General features: G+C 48.2%; 1 protein-coding gene across 1 annotated transcript in view; it reads right to left on the bottom strand.

Moving 5' to 3' along the window:
- The window catches only part of gatad2b (GATA zinc finger domain containing 2B), a 60369-nt gene extending 50299 nt beyond the window's left edge, over positions 1-10070 (bottom strand). The window contains exon 1 of the mRNA XM_056438589.1: positions 9987-10070. The gene's annotated coding sequence lies outside the window, so the exon portion shown is untranslated. The remainder of the gene's footprint in view (positions 1-9986) is intronic.
- Positions 10071-15102: the final 5032 nt, after the last annotated feature.

Raw genomic sequence — 15102 nt, 5'->3', positions numbered from 1 at the left:
GGACGCAACCCTGGGGGATCCTGTGTTCAGGGTGAGGGATTTGAGGTGTGTCTGCCCACCCTGACCACCTGTGGCCTGGCGGTCAGGAAGTCCAGGATCCAAGCACACAGGGGGTGTTCAGTCCCAGCTCAATCAGCTTGCCGCCAGTCTGAGGGGACTATGGTGTTGAAAGCTGAACTATAATCAATGAACAGCAGTCTCACATAGCCCCCTCTGGCTGTCCAGATGAGAGAGTGTGGTGTGCAGTACCTGGGAGACAGCATCATCCGTGGATCTGTTTGGGCGATAAGCAAACTGCAGCGGGTCCATGGAGGAAGGGAGGAAGGCGCAGATGTAGTCCTTTATCAGCCTCTCAGCATTTCATGACCACCGAGGTGAGGGCCACCGGTCGGTAGTCATTCATACATGCTGGAGAAGCATTCTTGGGCACAGGGACAATAGTGGATCTCTTGAAGCAGGCGGGACCACGGACTCAGCCAGGAGAGGTTGAATATTGTGGTGAACACTGGAGCTAGCTGGTTAGCACAGGTCTTCAGTACTCGCCCAGATATGCCATCTGACCTGCAGCTTTCCTGGTGTTCACCTCAACAGAGCCCTCCTCACACTGTGCTCGGTCACAGAGAGTGTGTGTTCATCCCCAGCGGTAGAACTCACCGCCACGCTTAACGGTGTTGTTGTTAGCTAGCGCTGTTGTTGCTAGCCTCAAACCGCATAAAATGAGTTCAGGTCGTCCGCTAGGGATGCGTCGGCACTCACCATAGCGCGGGTCTGCTCTGGTAGTCTGTGATAGTCCGTAGCCCCTGCCATAGGCGCCTGGTGTCGCGCTGCTCCATCTGTGATTCCACTCTGTCTCGGTACTTCCTGTTGGCTTCCTTCACCGCCTCCTCAGTCCATAGACCGCTGCCTTGTACTGCCCATGTTGCCGGATACAAGACCGGAGTTATAGGCAGCAGTACGGGCGCTCACAGCTTCACGGATGGATCTATCAACCCACGGCTTTTGGTTAGGAAAGACCCTAACTTTTACCGTGGGGACGATGGTGTCCGCATTTTATGAGGCTCATTGCTACTTCAGAACTCGCTGACGCCACTGGAACTGGATTGGATCATGTCCCAGTCGACGACGCGCAGAGCGCCCTGTAGCTCAGCCTCTGATTGGTCAGACCACCGCTCACGCCTCGTCACTACCGCTTCCCGCGATCTTTGCCGGTATCCCGGAAGCAGAAAAATGGCGGCATGGTCTGATTTTCCGAACGGAGGAGAGAGACAGCCTTGTAGCCTCTTGAATGGCGATAGCAGTGGTCCAACGTTCTTTCCTCTGGTAGCACACGTAATGTGCTGGTGAAAGTTCGCATGACTTTTTAGGTTAGCCCTATTAAAGTCCCCAGCCACCACCACAGCCGGGATACTTGTTCTGATGCCGACATAACACATCGTGTAGGTCCGATAGTGCTACGCCGGTGTCCGCTTGTGGTGGTATGTAGACGGCTGTGGTGATGACCGAGCTGAACTCCCGGGAAGGTAGAATGGACGGCATGAGATCGTCAGATGTTCCAGGTTCGCGAGCAGGAACGAGAAAGAGTCTTAATGTTCTTGGGGTCACACCACATGTTGTTCGTCATGAAGCAAACCCTCCACCCTTAGATTTACCAGACTCTTCCGCTCTGTCTGCACGGAAAACAGAGAAGGACGTTGGGCATATGACTCGATCCGCAGCAGCGGGGTCAGCCAGCCAGACAAAAGATATTACAGTCCCTCATGTCCCGTTGGAATCTGATCGCCCTAACATCATCCATCTTATTTTCCAGAGACTGGACGTTAGCAAGAAGGATGCTGGGCAGAGGTGGGCGGTGGGCTTGAACTCTCAGTCTGTTCCGACCCGCCCGCTTCTCGATGTTTTCGCTGCCTCCCGTAGTAGCGGCTCCACTGTTGATGTGGTTCGACGATCTCTGCCGCCACGCTGGATCGATGGAAAAAGTGGACAAAAACCCTTGTTTTGCGCAAAAGTTTATGTCCAAAAGTGTGCTGCGGTCGTATGCTGTTAGTGCCGATGTGTTTGTGGCAAAGAAAACATTAAAAATAAACACAAAAACTAAAAGAGCGCACAATCCTGGACACAGCCGCGCCATCTTGATGATAATAACTCATTTAATTATCCTCGGAGGGCTTTACAATCTGTACACATACCACATCCTGTCCCGGGACCTCACATCGGATCAGGAACAAGGAACCCCCCTATTATTATTATTATGGTAGCTTAAATAAATACAAAAACATGGGAATATGTACAACAATTATACTTATACTCTGTATTTTTAGAACTCTGTCTGAAAGTGAGCTAGTCTGAATAAAGTCTTCATGTTTTCAAGATCAAAGCAAATGTGATTTTCAAGACATTAGCATAAGACTGCCAACGTTGAAAAATCTCAAATTTTGATTTCTTGCCTAAAAAATTATCAAAAGTGAATTATGTAAATATTGTCAAAATAAAATAACTCGTTCAGAATGGGTATCCTCTCTTAGACTGAGCTAGACTAAGGTTAGCGCTCATCAGCCAGCAGTCAATCAGAGGCAAAGTATTTAGGAGCGGGTCAAACTGGGCCGGGTCGTGTACTGAACCCATAACAACGTGGGGCCGGCACACAGCGAGCGGGCTGAGAGGAGCTGGACCCTCCAAGGTGCTTGCCAAGTTGACTTGAGACTGTGGAGGCGGCGGTGGGACGGACCGGGCTGACGTCTCCGCTGCATAACAATCATGATGCACACATTACTACATCTGGAGCCATGCTTATAATACACCATTTAAACTATTAAGAGTAGAGATGCACCGATCAGGTTTTTTGTGCCGATCACCGATTACTGAAATCAGTATCTGCCGATCCGATAATACCGATCACCGATCACGGTGTCGATTGAAGCATTCTATTTATTGTGTAGCATTATTGCCTAGGACTATGAGGAAATACATATATAAAGCAACTCAAACATTAAAGAAATTACAGATTTCTTTAAACATTTAGGACTTTTATTTTGAAAAATGTCCTAATTGATACATTAAAATTGTTTGATTGCTATTGTAGGGGATTTCAGTTATGTATGGAACACATCTGCATCATTCATTTCCTGGAACTCTTGGGGAAATCTATATACAGGACTTTTTTTAACATACAAAAGTCTGACTTATTTTTATAAACTCTTCCTTGGTACAGTAAAAATGTTTTAATGTTAGCATAATTTAAGCTAAATCTCAGAAACGATCAATAAAGACACAAAATCAGTTCATTGTTTACTTTTATATGCTAGTGTATGATTTGTCGACATCTTATTTTGAAAAACGGATGTCGTTTCACGTGGTTCTTTCCGCTAACTTTGCAAAACCGGATGTTGTCACATAAATCCTTCCGCCAACGTTATCAAAACCCTCGCGCGCTGACATGGGGCTCAGAAATGTAAGTGTCGGCTGAGTTGACCCAGAGATTCAACTCGGGGGACGGGGACGCCGCTCGGTGCGTGAGGATCCCCTCGTGCACCTCTCACTTTGCGGCTCGCCGGGCGCATCGTCTACGTTGCGGTGCGCGGCGATTGAAACGTCTGATAGTTCTCGCAGATGTGACGTCATCTGATCGGCCGTTTTGATCGGCCGTTTTGAGAACGCCGATCAAAACCGATAATGGCAATATCGGCCGATATGGATCGGCGCCGATCAGATCGCAGGGTTTTTCCTGCATAGAGAACATTTGGGCGCGCGCCTATGCCGTTTTCCCGAGCGCCTATGACAAATCCCGAGCGCCTAAGGCAAAAAAAAGTCCGCGGAAAAAAAAAAAAAAAAAAGAAGAAGTAAAAAAATCAGTGTTCAACACGTGCACGTCAGCGAATATGTTCTCAATAGTATGTTTCAAGTCGGCTACAGCCGAACCCTCGTTCTGTTTTGATCAATAGTAATTGAGTTCAGTGTTTCCCCTAGGTTTACAGCTTCAGGGGGGCGGGACTAGTGCCGCAAGCCATGTTGGTGCCCTAAGCTTAATTTAACACTGAGGTGTGCTCATCACCTGTGTGTGCGCATCACGGCTGATCGAGGCGCGCGCCAGCATCGGAGCCCGACTGCATGAACAGATGGCGCGCCCGCAGCGCGCAATTTTTTTTTGTTGGGAGCACCGAAGACCCATTTTGACCCAGGAAAAACCCTGAGATCGGTGCATCCCTAATTAAGAGGGAGCGGTTCTTTTTTATATAAGAAAGTATTTAGGTGACAACGACAAAGGGTGAAATTTTTTTGAACTTTTGAGAGTTACCAGTGGCATTAGGGTTGGTCGACGTTGCTTTTCAGGGACTCGCCACGACAGTGGTAAGTACAAATAAGTTATTCTGGAGCTTTACAGATTTTAGGACTAAAATCACACTTTGAAAGAATCGGACTTGGCATAGCTGCCGTTGGTGGCTGCAGAGGATTGTTTCTGACATGCATTTCTAGTGAAATAGAAAAAGGAGAGATGTATTCATTTCCAAGATCCTAACATAACAAAACGATCCGCTTCAAACCGCGTTTAGCCTTTCAAAATAAACTTTTTCACTGCGGTCAAAAAACATGTCCAACATAAAAGGGAGGCCGGCGGGGCGGCAGCAGAGCAATCTGCAATCTCAGGCTATTCACTACAGCAGTGATTCTCAACTGGTGGGTCGCAACCCAGAATTGGCCCGCAGGTCTTTGCATGGGCAAAAATAATGTTAACCCTTGGGTTGCCTTCGGGTCAATTTGACCCGATTCAATGTTTCACCCTCCTGTCGCCTTCGGGTCAATATGACCCGATTCAATGTTTAACCCTCCTGTTACCTTTATATTTACTAACATATTTTACCCTTGAGGTCAATATGACCCCAGCTATTAAAATCTCCAGAAAATTATTAGAATTAATATTGTTTTCCAAGTTTGAGGTACTTTATGTTTGTTTGTTTGTTGACTCCCGAAAGAAAACCGACATTAAACATTGAATCGGGTCAAATTGACCCGAAGGCAACACAAGGGTTAAGAAAAGATACTGTGCTTTTATTTTGAAGGGCATTTTTAATGCAGCGAAGTACCGTCTGTTCACACTCCTCAATGCTGCATTCACACTAAAAGAGAAGCAGTAGTCTGGACACTGAGCATGACCTCACTACTATGATCAAACTACTCACGACTATGACCTCACTACTCACCATTACACTACTATGCCCTTACTATTACACTACTATGACAACATTACTATGACCTCAATTACCGGGACACCCCTACTCCACTTCTATGACCTCACTACTACACAACTATGACTTCACTACTATGACCTCACTACTCACTACTCCACTAGTATGACCTGAGTAGTCCACTACTTTGACCTCACTACTATGACCTAACTAGTCCACTAGCATGACCTCACTACTATGACCTAACTAGTCCACTACTATGACCTCAGAGTGCCCTTGCGGGTGCTAGTTTCCAACACTGGTCGAGTGCAATGTATGTTTTATTTGCTGTAACTGCACTTGTCCTCCTTTTTGAGGAGCAACTTATAAAGATAAGCTACAACCAAGACCACGATATTACCCCCTCGTTCCAGGTGATGATGGAATAGTCCCAGTGATTATAGAGTAGTAACTTTGAGGCCCATTTCTACTCCCAACCACTTGCACCATTACTTTATGTTGCCCTTTTCACTGCTTTTTTATATGCTATATCATTGAGAGATTCGACGGCATTTTTCTGTCTAAATTAATTTGATATTCAAGCACATATCAATTGTACAAGCCTCTTTCACTCAGGGCTTTGGGATTTGATTTGCCACCATTTACTTTTCAGAAAAACATCTCCAGAAATCATCCAGCAGACCGTCCAGTGAGATCTTGGCTCGGTTCGTCTGCTTGGCAAGATGCAGGTTGTGCTATTGGAACACTTTACTCTTCTTCTTTTGGAGCGGCGCCATCGAAACAACGTCCAGCGGAATGGTCGTCTCAAACTACATCACATGTCATATGACCTTGATCCGTCTAAAACAGGGGTGTCAAACTCATCTTCCCCGTGGGCCGCATCAGCATCATGGCTGCCCTCAAAGGGTTGGGACTAAATCACTGTATCAACCACTCAAACATATTATTCAATAACTCTCTTTGCATTTTATTATTGTTATTATTTGAGTGTAGAAATATTGTACATAAGAAAGTTTCTCTAATATTATAACATAAATCCATGTAATTTGAAACCTTCAAAATAAAAGCACAGGATGTTTTTCTTCAATTTCTTTAAGAAAAAGGTGATCGTAAGTATTCAAAGTCGCCAGGGGCCATAAAATGATGTGGCGGGCCGAATTCAACGTCACAACTCCTACGCATGGGAATGAATAGCAGCACGGCTTTCAGACAGCCCCTCCCCAAAGCCGTCCACAGTGGAGAAGAATGTCAAAACAAAGAGCTTGAGGAGTTTAGATGTTGCGTATCTAGCCGCAGGATTTTTGCATTGTCAACATTTAGCACTGGAGGTTCCAGATGCTGTTGGATGATCCAGCAAAGGCTTGTTTTAAGCATACCGAGGCCTTATTGGGATGTCCAGTGACCATTTTGTGACACACAGAAACCAAGAAAACAAACGGGAAACAGTCATTTTTAGAAAACGGATTTGTTTAGGGCACCACGCTTTTATGTGATTCGTTTACGTAGCGAGACACACCAAGTCTGCCTTTTAGTGTATGAAAGCGTGCCAAAATTAAGGCGTCTACAGCTAATAATGCCACCGGTCCAGTCGTCATCCTCGGCCTAAGGATGTTTAACTGCCATTGTTGTTTGTTCAGTCAATATAAATGATGTTCAGCTACTTTAGTCTGATAGTCAATATTTTTGACGTTCATAAACAGTGTCTCTTTGAGCACACATCTTGAAGCAGTGTTCTTTTTTTATATTGTATTTTTTATTCTTGTGTGTTTAGTTTATTGGTGCTGCTACTGTGACGACAAATTTCCCCTTGGGGATTAATAAAGTATATATCTATCTATCTATCTATCTTCATATATATATATATATATATTAAATTAAATAATGTTCAAAAAGGTCCAGTTTGAGCTCCGGAACATCCCAATAATGTCTAACTTGTGTTATGATTCAGTCCCGTATGTATTGAAGTCGGTTTGTAGTTCTTTCAACGTCTGTATGTAGTCAACAACTGACTAACAAAGGAAACAATATTTATTATCAGTTATTCTGGATGAATAATGCATACATGTTTATCTCGTTCCAATTGCAATAAGGGCTGGATTTTAAAATGGGAAAACAACATTACATAAAAATTAGAAGAAGAAAAATCTAAAAATAAAGCTACAAATTATTAAACTTAATTGTCTTTGCCCCGTCGCTATAAATGCAGGCGTCTGGTGACGTCAGACAAAAACAACACGACAGTATTCTCTTATAAAATGTGACTAAATGTGTCTGTGAAGCCACTTGTTTCAGCTCTACTGTTGGACGGCGTTAGGATTCGGATCACATTGGGCTCTTGGAGCGTTTATGTTCATTTTCGATGTGAGTCGGTACCTTTGTCTCGTAGCAAAGCTTCAAATCGCCGCTTCAATAATGTTCACGTTCTCTGAACACAAGAGAGCGGCATCAGAAACACACCAGGGCAAAGGGCAAAACTGCCCCAAAGAAATATAATGTTGCCCCTGATATCACGAGGAGAGGGGCAAAACATAGTGTGTTGTGCCTGTACTAGGTAGGTACACACAAACATCAATAAATATAATTTTGAATCATATAAAAACAAAGAAATAAGTGATGATTGTTCATAGTTGTTTAAGAAATGTAATAACAAGAAATAACCACGACGAAATAAGAATAAAATGTAATATGATTGTCTGATTTATGTTTTCTGTTTGAATCTGTAGCCTAATAGACTTATTATTGCCCAATAGTCTTATTATTACCCAATAATCTTATTATTGACATTTTTATGACAAGTGCTCTTATACTGTAAGCCTAAATAAGTTTATTATTTTTGAACAAAGGTTAAATGTTATTTCTCAAGTTTCAAAAAGTGCCCCAATTTCTTTTTAAATGCCCCTGGATTTCAGTCAGGGGGGGGGGGGAATTGCCCCCTAACAAATCTGTAATGTCCTCCCCTGCCTGAGACATACTAGACTTTCACTGCCTTTGGGGAGAATGAACATAGAAGAGTGTGGCTAGGTTTTGCAGTCGAAGAACATATGAAATAACTTCATTCGCGTACGGTTGGGCCGGTTTAAATGTAAGTTCTCCGTCAACATTCAATAATTCTCAATTATCGATCGGTTATTGGTCCAGATACCACGGCGTCTGGGTCCGAATCGCAGTCAGCCCGTTAGTGCCCCCTGCTCTACACCACAGGAATAAAAAACTAAATCCATCATAATCTCCACCGCAATGAGATGATTGAAAATGCACTACATAGTCATACACAATGTCCAATACTCTAGAGGTGGTGTAAAGACCTCTCCTAACAGTATGGCTCTTCCCATCGGTATGCTCCAGGGACTCGGAGCTGGAAACTCCATCATTGAGAATACGACAGTTCATTCACACTCCTCAGCAGCAGGGCCCTTTCATTCACACAGACCCACTTCCACAATGTGAGTGGAGGGCTGAGTGTATCAAGGTCTGCCAACTTGTGCACAGAACCAAAGGCTGTGGGGCTCCTTCACTGCCACACTCGGATTAAGATGTGTTAAGTGAGCACATTGTAAAGCACTTGGAAGTGCCTTGTTGGGGGGGGGGGGGGGGGGGGGAAGGTGCCATACAAATAATGCTCACCTACCCCAAAAAAGGAGACGGGACCTGGAACAACCAGCTGCTAGAAAGTGATACAGCACTGGGGGAAGAGAAAGGCGTGCAGCTCTCCTGCTGTCTGTCAACTTCTCACGTCAACACTCCTGGGACTACAACGTGTATTACCCATATGTACAACTGCTGTAGAAGACACATCAAATGAGCCCTATTGTGCGCACGTCTACTCACATGGAGTCGAGAAAGAAGGCTTCATCCCCCCCCCCCCCCAGCTCTCCTCACCTCATGTAACCGCTCTGCGTGGCGAGCGTGTGGCAGAATGCGGTGCGCTCATCACAAAGACGGGGCTAGAGTGTGTGGGGCTCCATCTGCGTGTGACTCATGTGCATCTCGAGGAGCAGCGGAGGCCGACACGTACAATCCCATACTGCAGAATAATAGGCAGCACGCATTAAATATTGATTTCCCCGTTTGGTTGTCGAACGTCATCCGGACGTGTTCCTCCGTGAATCCGCCGCTCGGCCGGGGCACAGCCCGGTCCTTCACGGCGCGATGTTGCTGCTGCTGTCAGGCGCCAGGCAGCCATTTAGGTGCATTTGGAGCCAGTTGAGTAAATGGCTGATGCATTTCGAATTTTTTTTTCTCTCCACCTAATTGCCGAGAGCCATCAGGGACCCCCGGCCTCCTGCTCGCGCGGTTTAATCCGCCGCTTTCACCCCGCGTTGCTCCAATAAAAGCAGTGTAACGTGTCGTGTAATCCCGGTGCCCTTTAAAAAAAAAGAGCCGTAACAAGTATTTAGAGGAGCGGGTCGGAGTTAACCCCCAGAGACTCCGGATCAAACAATGAACGGATTGGAGGCATTCCGCGCTGCGTCCACCGTCACAATGCTACCCCGACATCCCCGGTAACAATTCGGTTATCAGCAAAACACAAACATTCGGGGAGGAATTAAGAGGTGCGACGGCGTTTCTGCCGCGACTACATACATTTAAATGTGAATTAACAGTTCGAGGCGACGGCTCCTGGCCGCCAACATGTCAGCCCGCATCAATAAATAGCAAAGCAAAGCCGCTCTATTGTCTACCCGCCAGTCCGCCGGCGGGGCAAAGACACCGCAACTTGCCGTCCTGCCACGACGTGAATCCCGCCGCTGCCATTTCAAAACGTCTCCCGCCGGAGCCAGGCCTCGCGCACATCCTCGGACTCACCTGTGTCTGCTTTTCGCCTCAGTGTGTACCGTCTCCGGGTTCACGGTCCGGTCCTGACGCGCTGCAGCGGCTCCTCACCACCAGTCCCCGGCACCGGTAGGCAGCACTGAGCCGCTGATTGGGCCTCAGCAGACGCTCACCCCCTCGCTGGAGCCAGACAGGCTGCTGATTGGTCCGGCGGACACTCCGTGACGGCTAGACAGACAGCGGAATGGCTGCTCGGTTTCCCCAAGTGAATCCAGACAGACCGCCGATTGGTCCTCTGGCACTTTCCGCTGAAGCACCGAGCCAGCGGATTGGTCACTTATTTCCGCGGTGGACACAGAGCTTGATGCGATTGGTTGGTCGTAGTGTTGTTGTCTGGGTCTGGTGGAAAGCTGTGTTCTCTGAAATGTGGCGAAAGAAACAATGTGTTCTACATTCACGTCGTGACCGGGTCTCCACGAGCTCCCCTCGTGAATACGTGAACGTGCTACAGACCTGGGACCAAGAGGGAGCTCTAGACACGTGATTCCTTAATCGGGTTCCTATCGGGGTCCTCACGGGGTCCTCACGGGGTCCCAACGGGTTCCTAACAGGGTCCCAATAGGTTCCTAAGGGGGTCCCAACGGGTTCCTAAGGGGGTTCTGACAAGGTCCTATAGGAGTCCTAACGGGTTCCTAACGGGGTCCTCACAGGGTCCCAACGGGTTCCTAACAGGGTCCCAAAGGTTCCTAACGGGTTCCTAACAGGGTCCCAACAGGTTCATAAGGGGGTTCCTAAGGGGGTCCTGACGGGTTCCTAATGGGTTCTTAACTGGTTCCTCACGGGGTCCCAACGGGTTCTTAACAGGGTTCCTAAGGTGGTCCTGACGGGTTCCTAACGGGTTCCTAATGGGGTCCTGACAGGTTCCTTACAGGGTCCGAAAAGGTTCCTCGCGGTGTCCTAACGGGGTCCTTACGGGGCCCTAGCGGGTTCCTAACAAGGTCCTAGCCGGTTCCTAATGGGGTCCTAACGGTGTCCTAACGGGTTCCTAGCGGGGTCCTAATTGGGTCCTAGCGGGGTCCTAACGGGGTCCAAACGGGTTCCTAACGGGTTCCTAGCGGGTTCCTAATGGGGTCCTGACAGGTTCTTAACAGGGTCCGAAAAGGTTCCTAGCGGTGTCCTAACGGGGTCCTAACGGGTTCCTAACGGGACCCTAGCGGGTTCCTAACAAGGTCGTAGCCGGTTCCTAACGGTGTCCTAACGGTGTCCTAACGGGTTCCTAGCTGGTTCCTAATTGGGTCCGAGCGGGGTCCTAACGGGGTCCTAGTTGATTCCTAATGGGGTCCAAACGGGTTCCTAACGGGGTTCTAGCGGGGTCCTAATGGGGTCCTACAGGGTCCTATCCACACACAGGACACAGACCCCAGACAGCCACTTAGACCGCGACTCAATCACAACGCGTGCACTGCTCATTGATCACCGTGACACCACGTGACAGAGGACCGGCACCGAGGACCGGCACCGAGGACCGGCACCGAGGACCGACACAGAGGACCGGCACCGAGGACCGGCACCGAGGACCGGCGCAGAGGACCGGCGCAGAGGACCGGCACCGAGGACCGGCACAGAGGACCGGCACCGAGGACCGACGCAGAGGACCGGCGCAGAGGACCGACACCGAGGACCGGCACCGAGGACCGGCGCAGAGGACCGGCACCGAGGACCGGCGCAGAGGACCGGCACCGAGGACCGACACAGAGGACCGACACAGAGGACCGGCACCGAGGACCGGCACCGAGGACCGGCACCGAGGACCGACAGAGAGGACCGGCACAGAGGACCGACACAGAGGACCGGCACAGAGGACCGGCACAGAGGACCGGCACAGAGGACCGACACAGAGGACCGGCGCAGAGGACCGACACAGAGGACCGACAGAGGACCGACACAGAGGACCGGCACAGAGGACCGGCACAGAGGACCGGCACAGAGGACCGACAGAGAGGACCGACACAGAGGACCGGCACAGAGGACCGGCACAGAGGACCGACAGAGAGGACCGACACAGAGGACCGGCACAGGACCGGACCGGCACAGAGGACCGACACAGAGGACCGCAGAGGACCGACACAGAGGACCGGCACCGAGGACCGACACAGAGGACCGACACAGAGGACCGGCACAGAGGACCGGCACCGAGGACCGGCACCGAGGACCGGTGCAGAGGACCGACACAGAGGACCGACGCAGAGGACCGACAGAGGACCGGCACAGAGGACCGGCACCGAGGACCGGCACCGAGGACCGGTGCAGAGGACCGACACAGAGGACCGGCGCAGAGGACCGACACAGAGGACCGGCGCAGAGGACCGACACCGAGGACCGGCACCGAGGACCGGCATGGCTCCAACATGGTGGAGGGATGGGAATGACCAGCTGGACACAGGGCACTGCAGGTGGAGGTGGAGGTGTACCAGACACTGGACCTATCTGACCCAGGCCGGTCGTGTCATCTCAGCTGTATTATTATTATTATTATTATTATTATTATTATTATGAACAGACACCTTTGTCTCACTGGTAAATGATGCACATGTTCCATCTTGGCTTGTATATACGTGTGAAGAGACAATAGAGACTCGTTGCTGACCTACTTATTGACATTATTGATCATCTATTTGATATATTCAGTTTGAACCCCATTGACCCTGTCGGGCCCCGGGGCCCCTCTGCTCTCCTGGCATGAGCAGGTACATCTGTACAAAAGCACTGCTCCATGGTCTCATCTTCATGCTGTTCATGTGGCTCTATTTACACCAGGATCACACATCATTCACAGATTATTTCTTTAAGAATTGAAAGTAGTGTTTCCCCAAAACCTAGTCCACCAGACACAGTCGGGCCATCCCATAATACTCAATGAACAGTCCTGGTTTCCGGCTGCAGAGGATGAATGAAGTCCGATGTTGTTAGCAGCAGCTGTTCGTATTGGAGACGGCGCCCTCTGGTGGCTTGACAGGTTTTAACCCACAGCTCTACGATATTCATTGTTTTGCTATTTTTTCCTGTTACATTAGAATGGTCATTTTATCATGCTATGCATCTTCAATAATATCAGTTGAACACATTCAATTCTATTACACCTTAGTTACTCCCATATGAGGGGCACTTATAAGGCAATTTAAATTCTGTTTTCATCTTGATTGACCAGAATAATCCACTCATCTTTTCCTGGGATTCCTATAGAAAAATACAATAATGAAAATACTATCAATCAGTGGTAATAGTCTGTTGATCAAGTGTCCTACTTGTGTCCATATTCTAAATATTGTCAAGAATAAACTTATTTGTAACTTTATTAATGCCCCGAGAACCCCGACGACAATGCTTCCACAAAGTCTCCACTCAAGTTCCTCCAGGCTGCTGTAATCTGTTCAGATCCAGGTACCCACATGGGTCATCACAACGAGAAACACACACTCATGTGCTGGCCACTATTCAATTGTAATTGTAAGTTGTTTCCAACTTGATGGGCACAGGGCACTGAATGAAAAAGGTGAGTCACTCAACGATGCACAAGCTGCTGACAAAAATGCGTCACTTTCTATTCCGAAGCGCCACCTCGGGCTGCTTCAGCAGGCTCTGTCAGGGCTCAGGATACCCTTTTATTTGCTTTCAACCCATAATCAAGAGCAGGTATGGTATATGTTGCATTTAGCGTTTGTGTCCTCGAGTGTTGTTAAACAAGGAAAGAGACTTATTATGGCCACATCTCACGGACACACGACGTATCGTACGTAATCTACGACCCCCCCCGACATTGTGCCAAATGTTTACGAGAAAATGAAGTGGTCACTGTCTGAAGCCCGACAACAGGAGCTCCACAGGGCTCTGTCCTGGGCCTCCTCCTCTTCCACCTCACAGCTTCTTCTGCTACCACTGCTATTCAAATGACCTCCAGCTGGTCATTCACGTTTTTTTGACTTTGGACTATTTGACTGGTCAGCCGTAGTATTTAAGGTGGTTCCACAAGTTGGACCGGGCTAAGAACCCAGTCGGGAATCACCATTCAAGAGTAAAACCAGCCTCATCAGACATTGGTTTGGATCTGTATACAGTGTGACAGGAGAGCCAATGATCCCTCCTCTCTTCCTCCTTCTGCCTGATGGATCATGGAGGTCTGGATCGTGGTCCACGCCTACTATTTCAATTCAATTCAATTCAGTTTATTTGTATAGCCCAATTTCACAAATTACAAATTTGTCTCGGAGTGCTTTACAATCTGTACACATAGACATCCCTGCCCCAAAACCTCACATCGGACCAGGAAAAACTCCCAAATAACTCTTCAGGGGAAAAAAAAGGGAAGAACCCTTCAGGAGAGCAACAGAGGAGGATCCCTCTCCAGGATGGACAGAACAATAGATGTAATGTGTACAGAAGGACAGATTAGAGTTAAAATACATTCAGTGAATATGACAGAGTGTATGAATAGTTCATAGTAGGCATATTCCACGATGGAGACCTCCACGATCCATCAGGCAGATGGCGGTGGGGAGGAGGAGTGGGCGGAGTCTCAACAGTGGGCGGAGTCTCAACAGGGCAGTGGCGTAGTCAGGAGCAGGAATTCCACGACCCAGACCTCGATGATCCATCAGGCAGATAGGATCTATGCCGTCTCATAGGGTCCGATGACCCCATGAGACGTGAAGTCAAAAGGACTCCGGGGAGAAAGCAGAGTTAGTAATGTGTGATTGAGAGATGAAAAATTCATCCCTAAGGAGAGAAAAAAGAGGAGATAGGTGCTCAGTGCATCCTAAACGTCCCCCAGCAGCTATAGGCCTATAGCAGCATATCAAGGGGCTGGACCAGGTGAACCTGATTCAGCCCTAACTATAAGCTCTGTCAAAGAGGACAGTCTTAAATCGACTCTTAAATGAGGGGACTGTGTCTGCCTCCCGGACTGAAATTGGAAGCTGGTTCCATAAAAGAGGAGCTTGATAACTAAAGGCTCTGGCTCCCATTCTACTTTTTAAGACTCTAGGAACTACAAGTAGTCCCGCATTTAGTGAGCGTAGCTCTCTAGTGGGGCAATATGGTACTACAAGCTCCTTAAGATATGATGGCGCATCACCAATCAAGGCTTTGTACG

Source organism: Pseudoliparis swirei, chromosome 1 (genome assembly GCF_029220125.1).
Source record: "Pseudoliparis swirei isolate HS2019 ecotype Mariana Trench chromosome 1, NWPU_hadal_v1, whole genome shotgun sequence".
In the NCBI taxonomy this organism is placed as follows: domain Eukaryota; kingdom Metazoa; phylum Chordata; class Actinopteri; order Perciformes; family Liparidae; genus Pseudoliparis; species Pseudoliparis swirei.
Note: the sequence above shows the minus strand (reverse complement) of the source record. Positions and strands in the feature narration are given on the sequence as shown.